The sequence below is a fragment of the Harpia harpyja genome, chromosome 6, assembly GCF_026419915.1.
Source record: "Harpia harpyja isolate bHarHar1 chromosome 6, bHarHar1 primary haplotype, whole genome shotgun sequence".
NCBI classification, from domain to species: domain Eukaryota; kingdom Metazoa; phylum Chordata; class Aves; order Accipitriformes; family Accipitridae; genus Harpia; species Harpia harpyja.
The window spans coordinates 20,184,622-20,200,017 of record NC_068945.1 but is presented as its reverse complement, the minus strand read 5'-3'; the positions used below and the strand labels follow the sequence as shown (position 1 = coordinate 20,200,017).

Here is a 15,396-nt window from a genome sequence, read left to right as displayed (position 1 = left end):
CTTCTTTGTTCCATCTACCCTATCTGGAATAAAAGTTAAATTGAGAGTTACTCACCTACTAAGATGTGCAATCAGGAGTCTACTCCTCCCAGTTGAGTTAAACTCAACATAGCATCTAAAGTGTATCAGAAAATGAAATACAGAGGGTGCATTTCTCCTCTGCTGTTGTGCTGTAGGTATTTGTTATGTTATCGTCCTTAGCACAGAATCAACACATCCTCAGCTGGTCTTGTCTGCTGACCTGCAGTGGGGAAACTTGATGGTTCAACTGTTGCTTAAATAATGGGGGGAAAAAAGAGGGTGAGGGGAAGAGGTTGGTTCTCATTCGGGTCACTAGCAGGAAGATCCCCTCTGAGAGAGCAGTGGCCAGCCAGCCCGTGCCCCAGATCACACAAGGAAAAGGTGATTCAGCCAGCCTCCAGCTGGAGTGAGTCTTCCAAAACTGTACCTTTTGTCCAAAGCAGCCAGGTCTAATGCCTGTCCCTGAAGAGCAGCACATTTGACTTCTAGGGTGCCACTATATCACCTTGTCACACCTACCTATACTAGGAAAATAGCGCTGTTGCTGGTTTGTGTGGCTAAGGGCCTTCTCTCTGCAACTTTGCAGCCTGCCTTTCCCTCACAGCTCTGTACCCTCCCATCCAGGCTGCTGGGGCAATGTTTTCCAAGCCCCTGGGACAGTGTTTTCCTCTCACTGCTCCGGTGCTGTTATTCTTATGCTTCTTATTCTTATAGCCTTGCACCTGCACACCCCAATAGTCTTTCTGTGGTGGGTTCTCACGGGCAGTGATTACCACCAGTGAGAGAATCAGCCTTTTTTCCCCACTTTCGCTACATTTTGGTTATAGCTTTTGGTTTATGCAATAAATGTTCATGTGCACACAAGCAACTGGCCATGCAGCCCCTGCCCCAATCAATGCATACTACAAACAACACTGACAGTAAGCAGTGACAACCAGCTGAGGGTTTGAGCATGTTCTGGTGGAAACAGTATGGTTACTGTGGGAAGAGTATTATGGGCAGAACCAGCTGCTGCACACCAGAGGATGTCCAGGAAAGGTCTGGAAACCCTGGTTGCTTTTCTTCTCAGCTGAGTGCCATGGGGAGAGCTTTACTTTTCCCTTCTGTCTCTGTTTTATTTTTCCCTGGCTTATGTTTTCCCCAGTTTTTCACAGTTAGAGACAATGTAGGCCATCAGCTATGGACTACACTAATAAATCTTCATGCATGTGAACTTGTCTCAACATCATTTGTGCAAACCAGCCATAGTGGGAGGGAATTTCTATTACACTAACATGTATAACATATATCATGTATTGGTTTATGCTGTATATTTGGTTTACATATGTATCACCAAATATGTTGAGCAAATCACCAAATGACTGAAATGGATTGGGAAAAGTAAAAAAATCAGATCTGGTGATAGATCATGGAAACTGATAACTTACAGGTGAAAGGCAGTACTAAACTCTTAAACAGCCTAGCCAACCTTGGCAAAGCAAGGATCTGTGTCACCAAACTTAGGCTCTTTCCCTTGTTCACTTTTCAGAATAACCTGGAGAATGCCATTAAAATATTTGTCAGGAGAAAAACTCCAATTCCAACTCACTGGGCCCTGCCATCAGCTACCTCCAAAGTTGCCCACTGCTTTCTAAAACCCACAAACACTGCCTCCAGAAAAAAAATGTATTGCTAATTTGTGTGGTATGGGCCTGGCTCTCCTTTGCCTCTGGTATTTTGCAGTCATCTGTATGTGTATAAAATAGCTTTGAAGTGTAGCCCAAGGAGAGCTGCAGCTTTTTACAGCCTTGTGGTTAGCAAGGAAAGAAATTAGGTTCCAGACAGAATGGAATCAAGCCCATGTTTTCCTTGAGATACATTTTGCTTGCCTTGTTAAAGATTTTGGCTTAGAGTTAAAAATAGTGTACCTAAACTTGGATTTCTAAAGCCATAGTCAAGAACACATACTAACAGCTTGATTTTTAAACAAACAAAGCACCCAGAAATCATCTTTACAGTTATTCAGTAGAAAACGTGGGGGCCCCAGCTATTATGAGCTTGGAAATGTAATTTTAACACTGCTGTTGTGTGGGTTTCTTAATAAACAGAAAGCTTGGCTTCTGCTCATTTCAAAGCTTTTCAACTCACCTTTAAGTTCATGCCTTTAAATTGGCATGTAGTTGCAGTACAGAGCAATCCTGCATAGGTGAAAGAATGGTGGTGTGATTCCCACTGGACCATGGTCATAACGGGAAAACTCTGACCTAGAAAGCTTTCCAATGAACCCATGTCCCACCACTTACAGACATAAAAGACATCAGCAAAGCAGAGATCATCTTCAGGAAGTATTTCCTTCATCGGAAGTTCAGCTTTAGTTTTCTATTCTGTAAAGTTCTTGGTTTTTTTCTAGGACTAGTTAAAAGGCTATTGTCTAAATCCTGATACTGCACACAAAATGATACAGAGCTTTGAGAAAGCTGTGACTTTGGAGCTTTCAAGTGAAAAGCAAGAAGAAGGAATCCACTCTCTCTTGGCATTTGGGAGGGGCAGGTCTGCTCTAATGAGGTAAGAAGTTGTATGCGTGCAACTGTGTAGGGAGGCTTTCTCTTGTCACATTTACAGGGGTGCAAAGGTCTCTCTCAATGCCTGTCACACCCTTCCTCATTTTTGGAGTGTACTTGTTGGAAGTAGAAGACTGAATGAGAAGGGAGACTAAAGGCAGAGCTGTGACCACATTTTCCCTTTCTCAACTCACTGCTCCCCTGTAAAGGGAATACCTATAAAGGGAACACAAAGGCATTAAGCTGAAAGAGAAATGCGTCTGCAAGGTTATCTCAGGCTGTTATATCAGAATTACAGACAGTGGGGTAGGAGAGAATGCTCTGTGGCTGGCATTGGGATCTGCTTGGAAACCACGTGTATATTAAAACTCTCCAACTGTTACAATGAACAAATAAAAGAAAGAATCTTTGAATTTATTTGTAGGAGGTCTTTCTGGGGAGTCAGGGTTTAATTAAACAGCTTTCCAAAGTGTCTTGTGGTTGTTTTGATAAGCACCTAGCCAAGAAGGACCACAAATTTCTGGTGAGCAGCAAAACTAAAACAGGTTGGGCACTGTCCAAAGAAGACGGCTACCCTGATGACTCCAAATGACTCTGAGTGCAAGAACATCTCTCACTAAGCCAGCTCGCCCACTGTCCTCTCTCAAAAGTGGCTGGTAGCAAAGAGCAAGCAAAGGGAATGGGCATACAGTGATACCACCCCAGCATACATTTCTTAGGTTGAAGCAATTGGTGGTGTGGGAAGGTCCCTGTGACTTTATTTGCATCACAAAGCTTTTGGTAGTGTTTTTCTTGCAGTATTCTGTCTAGTTTGATCACTTTTTACTCATTTATACCTTTGGAATCAGCAAAACATCATAGGGCACTAAGTGCCCCAGCTCAGCCACACAGTGATTTTTTTAAATTTATGCCTGTTAATATCCACCTGAGAGCTCTGAGTCTGATGTTGTGAAAAAAAATGAAATAGCCCCCTGTTCACCCTCTCCCTTTCTTCAAGGTTGCTTAGACCTACGTGTATTCCTCATAAGTCATATAATTTCTGGGGTGATGAGTCCTAGTCTATTGAACATGTCCTCTCTGGAAGGGATGTAATTCTCACCATCTTTGTCACCTTCCTGTGTGCCTTTCCTAGTTCCTCTGTACCCTTGCAGCACTGGCACGGCAGAACTGCTCTCAGGGTTTAAGAAGATCTATCATGGACCCGCTCCAGATAGAGGCTGCTAAGAGGTATCCCATGTATAGCTGCCTGTACCCACAACATCCAGGGGTGAATGGAAAGGCTCTTACTCCCTAAAGAAAAGAAAGATCAGGTCCATGTTATAAGCTAGTTTTCACAGGGAATAAAAAGCAACCGAATGTTTGAAAGTTCCTATATCATTCATTTCTTTCTATGAATGCCCAAATTTAGGTAAGGTTCCCCTGTGCAGACTGTTACAGAAGTGCTGCCAAACACTTTAAAATCTAAAGAGGAAAGGCAGACAAAGCATGTGAGAATGCAAATGCTATTTTATACAGTTTCCATCTTAGAAGCTGAGGTACAGGATGTTCCCGAGTTTGTCCGAGGCCATGTCAACAATCTGTGGTGAAACTAGGAATTCAGCCCTTGTCACTATTTTCCGAAAGAAGTAACAGGAAAATTGCTTCTCGTCTTTTTAGTTATGTGTCATTTCCACACCCCACATAATTTTTAAGAGGCATTAAAGACAATAATGTGGAATATTAATTGTCAAATTTGTCATTTGAAAGAACGGCAATACTCGAGTTATCTGGGTTTTTTAAACCAGATATTTTGCATTCCCCTGTGCTTCAAAGTCGGAGATATACAGTCTCACTCTCTTTGCTAAAGAAAGGAAGAGAGAGAGTTACCAGCTTTCTTCAGATGAAACAGACCAAATGGTTTTCTTCATCTTCTTTCTTTTTCCTTCCTTGCTTCTTTCCAACTGTATACTTTTGGGTTTTTTTCTCTTTACTGCATCACATCGCAAAATGATTAATAACAGTAGGATATTCCTCGCAGGGAACTGCTTCTGATGTCAAAACCTTTCAGTAAAGATCCCTACACTTACTCCCAGTGGATAAGACTGTGAAAATGACTTGCAGACATCAAACAGACATTTTTAATGAGAATTTAACAGTGAGCCCTTCCTGTATTCTTTCCTTCTAGTGGCAGCTAAGTGTGCTGGCTATCACAAAAGTCAAAAGCAGAGGGGTAATTTGTATTACCTTCCTTCTTCCCTGCTTTTCCTTATATTTAAGAGCCTTCTATGTTTGGCTAAAGGAGGAAACTTTACAACCAAGATGTCCCATTTGTATCTTCACTGTTAGGGCTCAAGGTCAGACCTGAGAAGGCATAAGATTGCCAGGTTAAATATAGCACTTTGTTTGGTGATGGCCTCTCCTTTCATGTCACTCATGTTCTGACAGCTTTCATCAGCTGAGAATACACTGCTAGAAAAGTGAAATTAGTGTGGGTGAAAGATGCCAGTAACGGATCAGGAGATCAGTTTGCAGCTTAGCCTAAGCATGGAAAAACAAGAGCAGAGAAGACATCTCCCTGGCTAGTCCCCTTCCCCTAAAAGCCAGTCTTCCCCCAACATCCATGTTGAGCAACAGTTCTAAAGTTCAGTGAGGAGCACATGTCCATATGCATGTTCCATACCAAGACCCTCCCCAAGGTTCCCACTGCCAGCCCTCATCTGCCTTCATTTTCCATACATATATTAATTTACTGTCATGCAATATTATGTATAAAATGGATTAAACTGAATTTCCCACCATGGCAGAATGCTGCTGGACATATAGGAAAGTGAGTCTCAGAGGCAACCATTTTTAATACATCGTCTGGCCTTGGCATCAATTGAACCGTGAAGCACTACACTTAATCTACCATGGTAATGATAATGCAAGTCCTCAAGGACCCTAGGTAATAGTGGAGGAGAAAAGTGTACCCTCTCTGTCCACACATGGACTTTGCTCCACCCATGTGCCCTGCTCTCAGAGTCCACTAACTCTGTTTGACACAAGAAATTAGCGTTGGGGCAGGGTGGAGCAGGAGGACCAGCAGGTCCTTATAAATTTTGTGAACGACTTTGATGCAGTATATGATCTGAGCAAGGTCATGGCATTGTAAACCCTACTTTGGCAATTGTACCCGTACTTAATATTGACTAAGCTGAAAACTCACAGAACTGAGTAAAGCCCCAGACCTAGATCCAGTTGTTAAACATTACCTTCAGTTTATTTCTCTCTTCTTTCATTTTTTTCAAATAAGACCAGATTATGAAATCTACTTTTGTCCATGTAAAACTGGCCTTGTTAGCCATTTTTTTCTTTTACTCCTCACCAAGATCTGGAGTAGTTAGGAGCTTCAGTACCTTTTTGTTCGATGGATGCTGAACATTGTAGCTTATCCTCTGTTCTGAACAGAAACTTTCCTGATAATCAGCTCCTAAAGGCTCAATTTTCCAACACCCCAGTGGAAAGAAATCCCCTGTGAATAGAATCTGTCTGCTTCTGTTTTCACAGGGCAGCACCACAGCTGAACTTCAATACCTGACAAACTGGAGCGAGTGAATCCTTACAAGACTGTCATGAGACCAAGAAGAGTTACTCTCCCCACCTCAGGATGCCAAGCCAAAACCTACCCAAAGGTAACGAGTTTCTCTCTGACTTCAAAAGGCTTTGTGTCAGGCCATAGGAATGTGTCAAAGATCAGGCAGGAGGTTGGCAGCATGGTCAGGAGCTTATCCGTGATCTTCTTGGTCTCAGTCCAGTGTGCTAAGCATAAAAATATCCTTCTTTAATTAAATCCTGATGCTTGCACAAAGCAATAGCACGCTTAGTCCAGGAAATGTCTGGGATATTCAATGGGTTAAATGGAGAGAGATCAAAGAGGTACCTAAGTCTATAAAGTGGTAATCATGGGTGACTTCACCCACCTGTGCATTGGTAGGTCAACTGGTACAAAGGGATTAAAAAACCCCAATTTCTAGGTGTTTTCTGGAATAACTGGAAAACATAACAGTATATGTTCTTAACTTAGTCTTAAGCAGCTGAAGAAATGATACAGTCAAGCCACTGAATAGTAATGAACTTATTACTATATTAAAAGCATGAGGTTAAAACTGCTAATAATTAGTGAACTGCTTAAAAACTACTGAAGGTAGAAAGAAAATAAGGGAAAAAAAAAAGAAAAGCAAAGAATGAAAGAAAAAGAATGTAAAATCCATAGATTCAAAACAACAGGTATATTAACAGACAGTTTCCGATTCAGTGAAGTCATGCAGTAAGCAAACTGAAAGGCAAGGTAGAAAAAAAAAAAAAGTATTGTGAAATGTTAAAGTCCAAGAGGTTGAGTCAAGCAACCAGCTTTCAGGAAATGGCACATCAGCTCCAGTGAAACCCCTGACTAAGGGAGGGAATTTACAATAAAACACAAACAAAATCTCAGCTGTAAATGAAGAGGGCCAAGGATGCGTTAACTGACAAGAGCTTGGGGGGACTGGGCAGAGGGGGAACTGCAGGACATTTCTGAAAGGTCTTAAATTCACCCTGTTTAGGAAGGAACCAATGGGATCTGCTGCACATCCAGGGCGTAATGGGAATAATTAATGAGCAAAAGGACTTTGCAGAGGTTCTGAACGATTCATTTGGGTAAATCTTTCCCACAAATAATGCTGTGCCAATGTCCACACTAGACCTATTTTTTTTCAAGACAAGAAGGACATGAGCTGTCAGAATGTGAAACATTGAAAGGGGAAACACTGGAACAAACTGATAAACTAAATAGCAGCTTGTCACAAGGACCTCATGGTTATATATGCAAGGGTTTGGAAAGCATTTGAAAATGAAGTGGCTGTGCTGATAGCAAAAATACAGAAGCTGTCGCTGAAGTCAGATACACTACAGAAGGACTGGAGGGTAGCAGCTAGCATACCTATCTTTAGGACAGCCACTGGATTGATCTTAGGTATTATATATTGAAAAGTCTTATTTCACTTCCAGGTAAATTGATTCAAACTAAGAAAAACTAGAATTCCACACAGGAGAGAAAAAAAAACCCAACATAGTTTCTTTCAAAGAAATATTGTCTTTTCTATATATTCTTTGAAGCATCAAGCTAATAGACCAAGAAAAACAACCTGATAAGTGTGTAAATATATATAAATATAAGTATTTATATATCTTCTTAAATTCTTTAACAAATTTCCTTTGAAGAATTTAAGTCTTTGTAGAATAAGTAGCTTATTATTACAAGTTAGAAACTGTTCAAGAGAGAGAAAGCAGGAACTACACATGAATGATCATTTTTCACTGTAAAAGATTAACAGTTGGGTTGTCCAAGATTCTATACCACGTATAACTTCTTTACTGAAATTATTGCTGTTTGGAAAAGGGAATAAGGACTGAAGTATTTCAGAGTATGCTAATTAAGTTGGGTGAACGTAGCATTCAGATTGCAAATGGAAATAAGTGTTGGCCGATGAAGAACAATCACAGGTGGTAGAGTGAAAAACTTAGAAACCTTCCTGGATTCTAAACCAGCCGTGACTACTCAAGGAAGGTTATTGACATCACTGCGGATAACCCAGTTGCAAATTCTGCTCAGTTACAGCAGCGGTCAAAAAAAACCCCAAACCCAACAAAAAACCCAAGATTTCCATTAGTGCATAGAAGGAGTAAAAGGTGTGAAAATGAAAACAGTTTTATTGTATAAGCCAATAGTCCTCACCCGGAAAACAGTGTCCACATTGGTCAATCCATCACCAAAGAAGGAGTTAGAAGAATTAGTAGTTTTTAAGACGTGCAAAGTGACTGAGAACCCTGGGACTGTCTAACTGAGAGAAGAAAAGAACAAGAAGGTTCATGGCTGAGTAAATGAATGGCACCTATACAATGAACCGGGTGCTCCTGTTGGCCTTTTCACGTCATATAACAGAGAGGTAGCAATAACATTGAAAGACAACTAATTTAAATAGATCAAAGGTTGCTTGGAGTGTGGTTTTCCCAAGAAAATATGTAATTAACCTACTGAACTCACTGCTTCATGCTATCACTTAGGTAGTGAACTAACTGGGGGGCAAAACTGCATTAGCTGCTTATCTGGCCCGTGTGTATATCTGCAGTTTGTCTAGAATCGCTAGAGGTTTCCATTTGGTGAGGAGGGGGGGGGTATCTCTCTTCATTTGGAAATGGTCTCTGGGCAGCGAGCAAACACAAGCTGGTGGGTGTTAAAACATTTTACTTGAGGGCAGTGCATATATCCAGGGCAGCACTCCCTGCGCCTGCCTCAAGCATGTGGTGAGGGACATCGATAAGAGACACTATACTGGACAAGACAAAACACCTGCCTGATCCAATGTTGCAATCACTACGTTCTAATGTTCTTTAACTGGATGACTGATGCCTTTTTGAACAGCAAAATAATGAGTAATGATAACAAATAACACAATTTCCATTAATTATTCATGCTAACGTTCATGAAACTTTTGAAATGTATGAATATTTTCATGAATAAATCATTGGTCATCAGCTTGCACTAAATGACCTCAGAAATCATAGTGGAATGAGCTTGTTGCCATTATTCATGAACGAATTTGTGAATCATTTTCAATATATGACCACTCTGCTTTCTAATTGACTAAATGTGAGATAGATGAGTATAAAATAGACATCAGTAATTCACTGCAAAGCTGAGAGAAAATTTCTCAGGAAATCTATGAAAATGCTGTGGGCTGTACCAGAAACTTACTGTTTCCCGTGGACAGATTTTGCTAATTTTTATTTCTCACATGCTGGAATGGATTATAAAAATGAAGGATCTGATCCTCAGAGTTTGCAGATCATCCTATCTCCACTGAAATCAAGAGAGCTTTACATATTCAGACTACCTGAAAACCCTGACCCAGAGAAATTACTAAGCAAGAGAATTCTTCTAAATGACTAGGTTTATTTTATCTCCTTGGTTTCCAACACTAATTTTCACAATGATTCAGAAGAAAGATCTATGAAGATATTTTTGTCTTGTTCCACCTCTTTCTCAAAAAAAAAAAAAGAGAAAAAAAAAAAGAACAAAAATCTAAAAACCCCCACACCTGCCCACAGTTTACTCAGAGCTTTTCTAAGAGCTTGAGGAAAACCCTGGGAGATGCTGGTTTACAGAATGTCTCACCTATTTGTGTTGTGGCTGCTTATAGAGACCTTTATTGTCATCACTGTCAAAGGTGCCCCATACTATTCCCAATGCCCATATCACATTCAGCAGAGGCAAATGAAACAGAGCTGTTCCATGGACAGTTGTCAAAACACTGGCATATTCTAATCACAACACTTACTATGTTTCTGTGAAAGTCAAATTCTGAGCTGAATTGCACTAGAATAAACCAGAAGTAATTAAAGTCAGTGGAGTCACCCCTGATTTGAAAAAATGTAATTATGATCAGAACCTAGCCCATGGAGTCAAAAGAAAACATGCAGAAGGCTCTCAGCAAAGCAGCTGGCCCTAAATGATGGTCTGTTTCATTTTGTCCTTATCATATTCTTAAAAATGAATACATGAAGCATATGGACTACTGAAATCCCATTGCATATCTTAGTTTCATTGGTAAGCATTCTTTAGGAAGTGCTTGATGGAAATGTGAGGAAACTCACTTCACCCTGTCCCATCCTTTTGGGACTTAAAATCATGTTATATGAGAGATATCTTTTTGGAACACCTACTGATACGTATCTCTCTACAGGGAATAGACGGTGTTAGATATAAGTAATGATACAGCTTTAAATGTAGGACAGACAGTCCAAAATGACAGGCAGCTCCACAGCCTCAAGCATTTTTACATAAAAACAAGCTCAGGGCCCATGGGAAGGGGATGCAGCCTTTTAATATAATTCCAGGGGTGACCTCATCTTTTAATTCTGCCCACTTGTATCAGGGAGATGTAGGAAGGCAGTGGGATAAGTCAGCAAGAGATCCCTACTCAACTTGGTACGGAGGGCTAGGAAATGCAATCTGCTAGGCACAGGCGGTTGGCGTTCAGCTGGTGGGATGAGGACAAGCAAGTAAGTAACTCTGCATCTTTTGGGCAGCTCTGACGCAGGAAAAGCCATGGAGACCCTGGCAAAACTGAAAGTTATCTTTGCCAAAATATAGGAAATGGAAAAGATGGGTAGGGTGGTGTGTGGGGAGTGTGCTAATTGTCTCATTTAGTTACAGCAGTTCTTAGTGCTTGGTCATTTGCGCAGCCTGGTTCTTAAAGACGGGAATCCAAGCTCAGATTTAACAGGGCTTGAAATGTTACCATACAATTTAAGCTTTTTAAGATTTAAGACTACAAGCATTTGTGAAAAAGTTATCCCCGTCATTCATACGAGCTGGACCTAAGCCCCTTCAGCTTTCCTTAGCCTGATTACTGTTGCCCACCCATCCACCCACCCAAAGAGCCCACAGGAGGTCAAGGCAGCTTTTTCACAAGTGAGAAATCCTCTTCTGTGCCTTCAAATCTTTGAGAATCAGCTGCAAATTGCTGCAAGCTGAGATGCTCAAAGCCAGAGAGATCCAGAGTTTGTGAATAAATGGCCAGATACAGATGGGGCTTCCCAGGTCTAATTTCTTCCTACTTATTCCTCCGTAGTTTAACCCACCCCACAGGACCTGCAGTGTTAACCCCTGAGTGACCGACCCAGGATCAGCTGAACCCCACCTGCCTTTTTTTGCAACTTGGGATTTAGAAGAGGGAAGAGCTGGTTGGAAACAGACACTGGGAGGAATGTCCTTATCTCATACCACTTGTTTCTCTCCCTCCCCTGTAATTCGCTATCAAGCCTCTTATCCCCTGTGCCCGGGGATGCTCTCTCTCGCCTGCCTCTGGCACTAGAGGGCGCGGAGATCTGGGCTTTGGGCTGGAAATCCAACTCTCCGCGGAGACCTACTTTCCCTTAAATTGAACTCAACTTTCAAAGAGGTCTTGATTTCACAGAAGGGGAATTTCCTTCATTTTTACTGGTTTGTCTGTGCTCCCCATGCTGCATTGCTATGGAAACGGGACCAGAAAATAAGTCTTTTGCATGTAGGTCATGATATTAGTGGAGAAGAGAACGTCTGGGTGAACGGGTGAGTGGGTTACAGGAGTGAAGTGGGGCAGAGTAACCCTCTGGGACTGAATCAACAACAGTGGGGAATTTCATAGCAGATGTCCTCAAAAGACTATTGAATTAGACACCCGATGGGCTGAAAGATCCAAGCACTTAGAGCAACTGAGCGCCATGAAACACACACAGCGAGTCGGCCCAGAGGTGACAACCAAAATGACAGTGGGGCACGGGACTGAACACGCAGGCAAAAAAATATGCTTCTGTTCACAGATGCTATTTTTCACTGATGTCCTCAGTTTCCCCCTTTCTGTGTCTTGGTCTCCCTCCTGGGCGATGGCACAGCACTGCACGGCTGCTGGCCCTTCCACCTTCTCAGGACACTCCTGATCACACATGGTCCAGATCTCCCCAAGCTCTGCTCAGATGCAGACCTGCAACCTTTTGGGTAGAGGATATTACTTAAAATCTTGGTTTTGGATGGGAGAAGAGCATGACCTCTCATTTTATTATTTTGCCCTCTGTCCAAAGCAACCTGGGGACATCCTAGACCCCCGTCCCCATGTCCTAAGCCCCTTTCCCAAGCAGACTGCAATGCAGAAATCACGGAGCGCTGCAGACACGGGCAGAGTGGGCAGCTCAGTGGGATACACGCTCACCAAGTCAGCGAGCCCACTGCACTTCTTGCTCTTGTGATTCAAAAGCAAACAGGGCTGCTTTTGCAGTCCAGGGGTCCCGCAGAGGGGAAGTTCAACCAAAGTTATAATCAAAAAGAGCCCAAAGGAGAGAGGGAGCTTACTCTGTGTAGCTTAACACGGTTTATAGATGAGTCACCATACGATCAAGGCTGGTGTGTATTTAGACAGGGGCTATGATTGCAGGCGATGCAATACCATAAAAGCAGACAGCGTGCATACTTCTGATCTCCCGTATTAACCTTCCTCATTGTCGGTCTTTTTTTTGTTTGTTTTGTTTTTTTTTCCCCCCCTGAAACTGCAAGAGCAGTCTGTCAAGCAGAGGCTGGCCCTTCTCCTTTTTTTCCCCTTGCCTTTTTCCCTTCTGTAAAGGGAAAATCTTCCTTAAGGGATAAGGACAAGCAAACACACTGGCTGCCACATAAAAATGGGCAGATGTTACTCTGGCTAGATTTGCAACAAGAATTACCCGCTTCCCAGTGTCCTCTTCCAGTTGAAAAAAAAGCTACCTCTCCTTGCCCTAAAGGAACTTTAGCACATGAAAATAGTAGGAAAAAACAACCTTACGGGGAAGGGAGGAAGGGTCCCTTGTCCTTTTCCCTGCGAAGGGATAAGGACTCACCCCTGGGCCCGTGGGAATGAGTTACAAGCCCTGGCAGCTTCCCCTCGGAGCTGGCAGCGGGTCGCGCTGTGGAAGCAAAGCCGCCCTGCGGGAGCCCCTCGCCGGCTGGGGAAGGGCCCTCCGGCCCGGCTGCCTTGCGGGGAGAGGAGCGGAGGGGAGAAGCCGGCCTTGCCGCTTCCAGCCCGCCTGCTCCCCCAGCGGGGCATCGCCCTGGCACCGGGGCAGCGGCGGGGAAGCCGGCGAGCACGGCGGGGGTGCAGAGCGGTGGGAAGGCGCGAAGCAAAGAGTGGCCCTAGCCGGAGAGATGGCCGGGCTCGACTTTTGCCCGAGAAGAAGCGGCCCGGAAAGCACTTTGCTCCTCCACAGCCTTCCAAATGGCTGGACTCTGGGGGGGTCACCAGGACCTGGGTGCCCCGGAGCTGTTTCTAGGAGGCGGTTTTTCTCCCACGGCTTGATCTGAGCTCCCTCTCAAGGCATCAGCTCGCTCCTTCTGGCCACAAGCACCCCGCGGCGGCGGCACGGGCGAGAGCAGAAGGAGCCCGGAGGCACGGCCGGGACCGGCTCAGCCCTGCCAGGGGCTCAGTCGGGCCGGGGGAGCGGGGTGAGCCGGCCCCGGCCCTGGAGCATCCTCCCCCGCCGCACCCGACTCGCTGGCCGCACCGGGGACCGGACCCCAGGGCCACCAAGCCAGGGAAGAGGGTTCGGAAACGAGCCGGGGCAAGCCCATACCTCCCCTGCCTCCGGCGGCCCCCCGCGCTCCCCCTCCCCGGGGCAGGAGCTGAGACCTGAGGCAGCGGAGACGGGCACCGACCCCGGGCAGGCGCGCTCCCCAGGAGGGATGCTGGGGGGCGAGGGACCGCACCGACACGGTGGAAGCCTCCTCCCCTTACACCCCGCATCCCTGCATGGTCCCCGACAGGGCAGGGATCCCCCCCCCGCCCCGTCGCTGCCCTCCTGCCCGCCAGCCAGCGCGCTCCGCGGGCAGGCTCCGCTCCCCGGGGACGGCTTCGCTCCCGGCTGCCGGTGACATTTTGCAGGAGTCGTCAACAAACCTGTCACAGAGGGATTTGGGAAAGGTAGTCCGGGGGATGTCCCTGTGTGGGAATGCAGCATTTATATAAAAAAAACCCGTGGACAGCGCTTGGATAATGTGAGGATTTCGCTAAATCAGGCTGTTGCGTCTCTCCTTCCCCGCTGTACCATGATAGACTCGATTCTGGGATTAATATCGCAACCGTAACTCAACAGAGAAAGGCTCTGTGCTGGGGGCAATCGCTTTGCCTTCCCTCCTCTCGCTGCCTTTCCCCGGTGACCCGCACCGCTGTGGACCCTTTCGGCAAAAGTTTCCCTATGTGTTGTTCTGCTCCTTCTGCTAGGAAGCAAAACGTAAGCTCGTTTCTTGGACAGTATTTTCTTGGCGGGAGCTTGCCTATGAGAGCAGCGGATGAAATCCTAGGTGCGGCGAAGAAGGGGCGGAGGGTAGAGGACGAGAAAGAAAAAGGGGAAAAAAAAAGAAAGAATAGAAGGAAAGAAAAAGGAAATTAAAAAAGAGAGGGAGAGAGAGGAACGCCAGTAAAAAACAAAGCTTTCCTACCTGTGATCCAATTACCAGAAGTTGCATCCCATCCCGCTTGCAAGCGGCTCCTTGCGAGCGGCGGCTGCGGAGCGGCCCCGGCTCTGGCGGCAGAGGCATGCGGGCTGCGCGCAGTCAGAGCCCAGAGGCAGCCGCTTTATCTTTCTCTTCCATATCTTCCAAGAGGAGGGAGGGAGGAGGGGGGGTTGGGGTGGGGGAAAGACAGATTACTTGGTACCGTGATAATGGGGGGAAAGAATAACAGTTTGGAGGCTTTAAACGAGAGGTGGCATTGTCCGGGCTGATGGAGTTTTTGTCGCTCCCTCCCTCGCTCTCTCCCTCCCACACGCACAGGCACACACATATACAGGCACCCCCTCCGTGGCCCTGGCCCTTGGGAGTCTCTGCTTCAGTTCAGCCAAGTTGAGCTTTAAAAAAAATAGATTAGAAAAAAAAATTAGAGCGATAGTGCTATCAAACCTGGCTTAACGGTTTAGACGAAACTGGAGAAATTAAAAATAGCAGAAGCTGGGACTCGTAAGTGAGCTGGTGATAATTCATACTTCCCCCAGAGCTTCGGAGGAAACGAGGGCAAGCTGCTACCTTCGGGGGGTGGGTGAGGGGGGTGGCGAGGGAGGGAAACAGGGCCCCTTAGGTGAGCATCTCGGGTGAATGTCCTTGCTGGGGTGCTGCGGCTGTGGGGCCCCTTGCTGCCCGCCTGCGGAGGCGGGGGGGGTGTGGGGGGTGTGTGGGGGTGTGAGCGTGAAGTGGGCTCGATTAGCTGCAATGGGCAGGCAATTTCTGCAGAGAACATTTACAATTTTCTTTCAATATGACAGGATTAGTTGCTGTTGAAGG

The 15,396-nt window shown here is 45.1% G+C and overlaps 1 protein-coding gene across 1 annotated transcript in view; it reads right to left on the bottom strand.

Annotated features, from left to right (window-relative positions):
- The window catches only part of CHRM2 (cholinergic receptor muscarinic 2), a 107,001-nt gene extending 91,876 nt beyond the window's left edge, over positions 1 to 15,125 (bottom strand). Inside the window, exon 1 of the mRNA XM_052790391.1 lies at positions 14,560 to 15,125. The gene's annotated coding sequence lies outside the window, so the exon portion shown is untranslated. The remainder of the gene's footprint in view (positions 1 to 14,559) is intronic.
- Between the last annotated feature and the right edge of the window lie 271 nt (positions 15,126 to 15,396).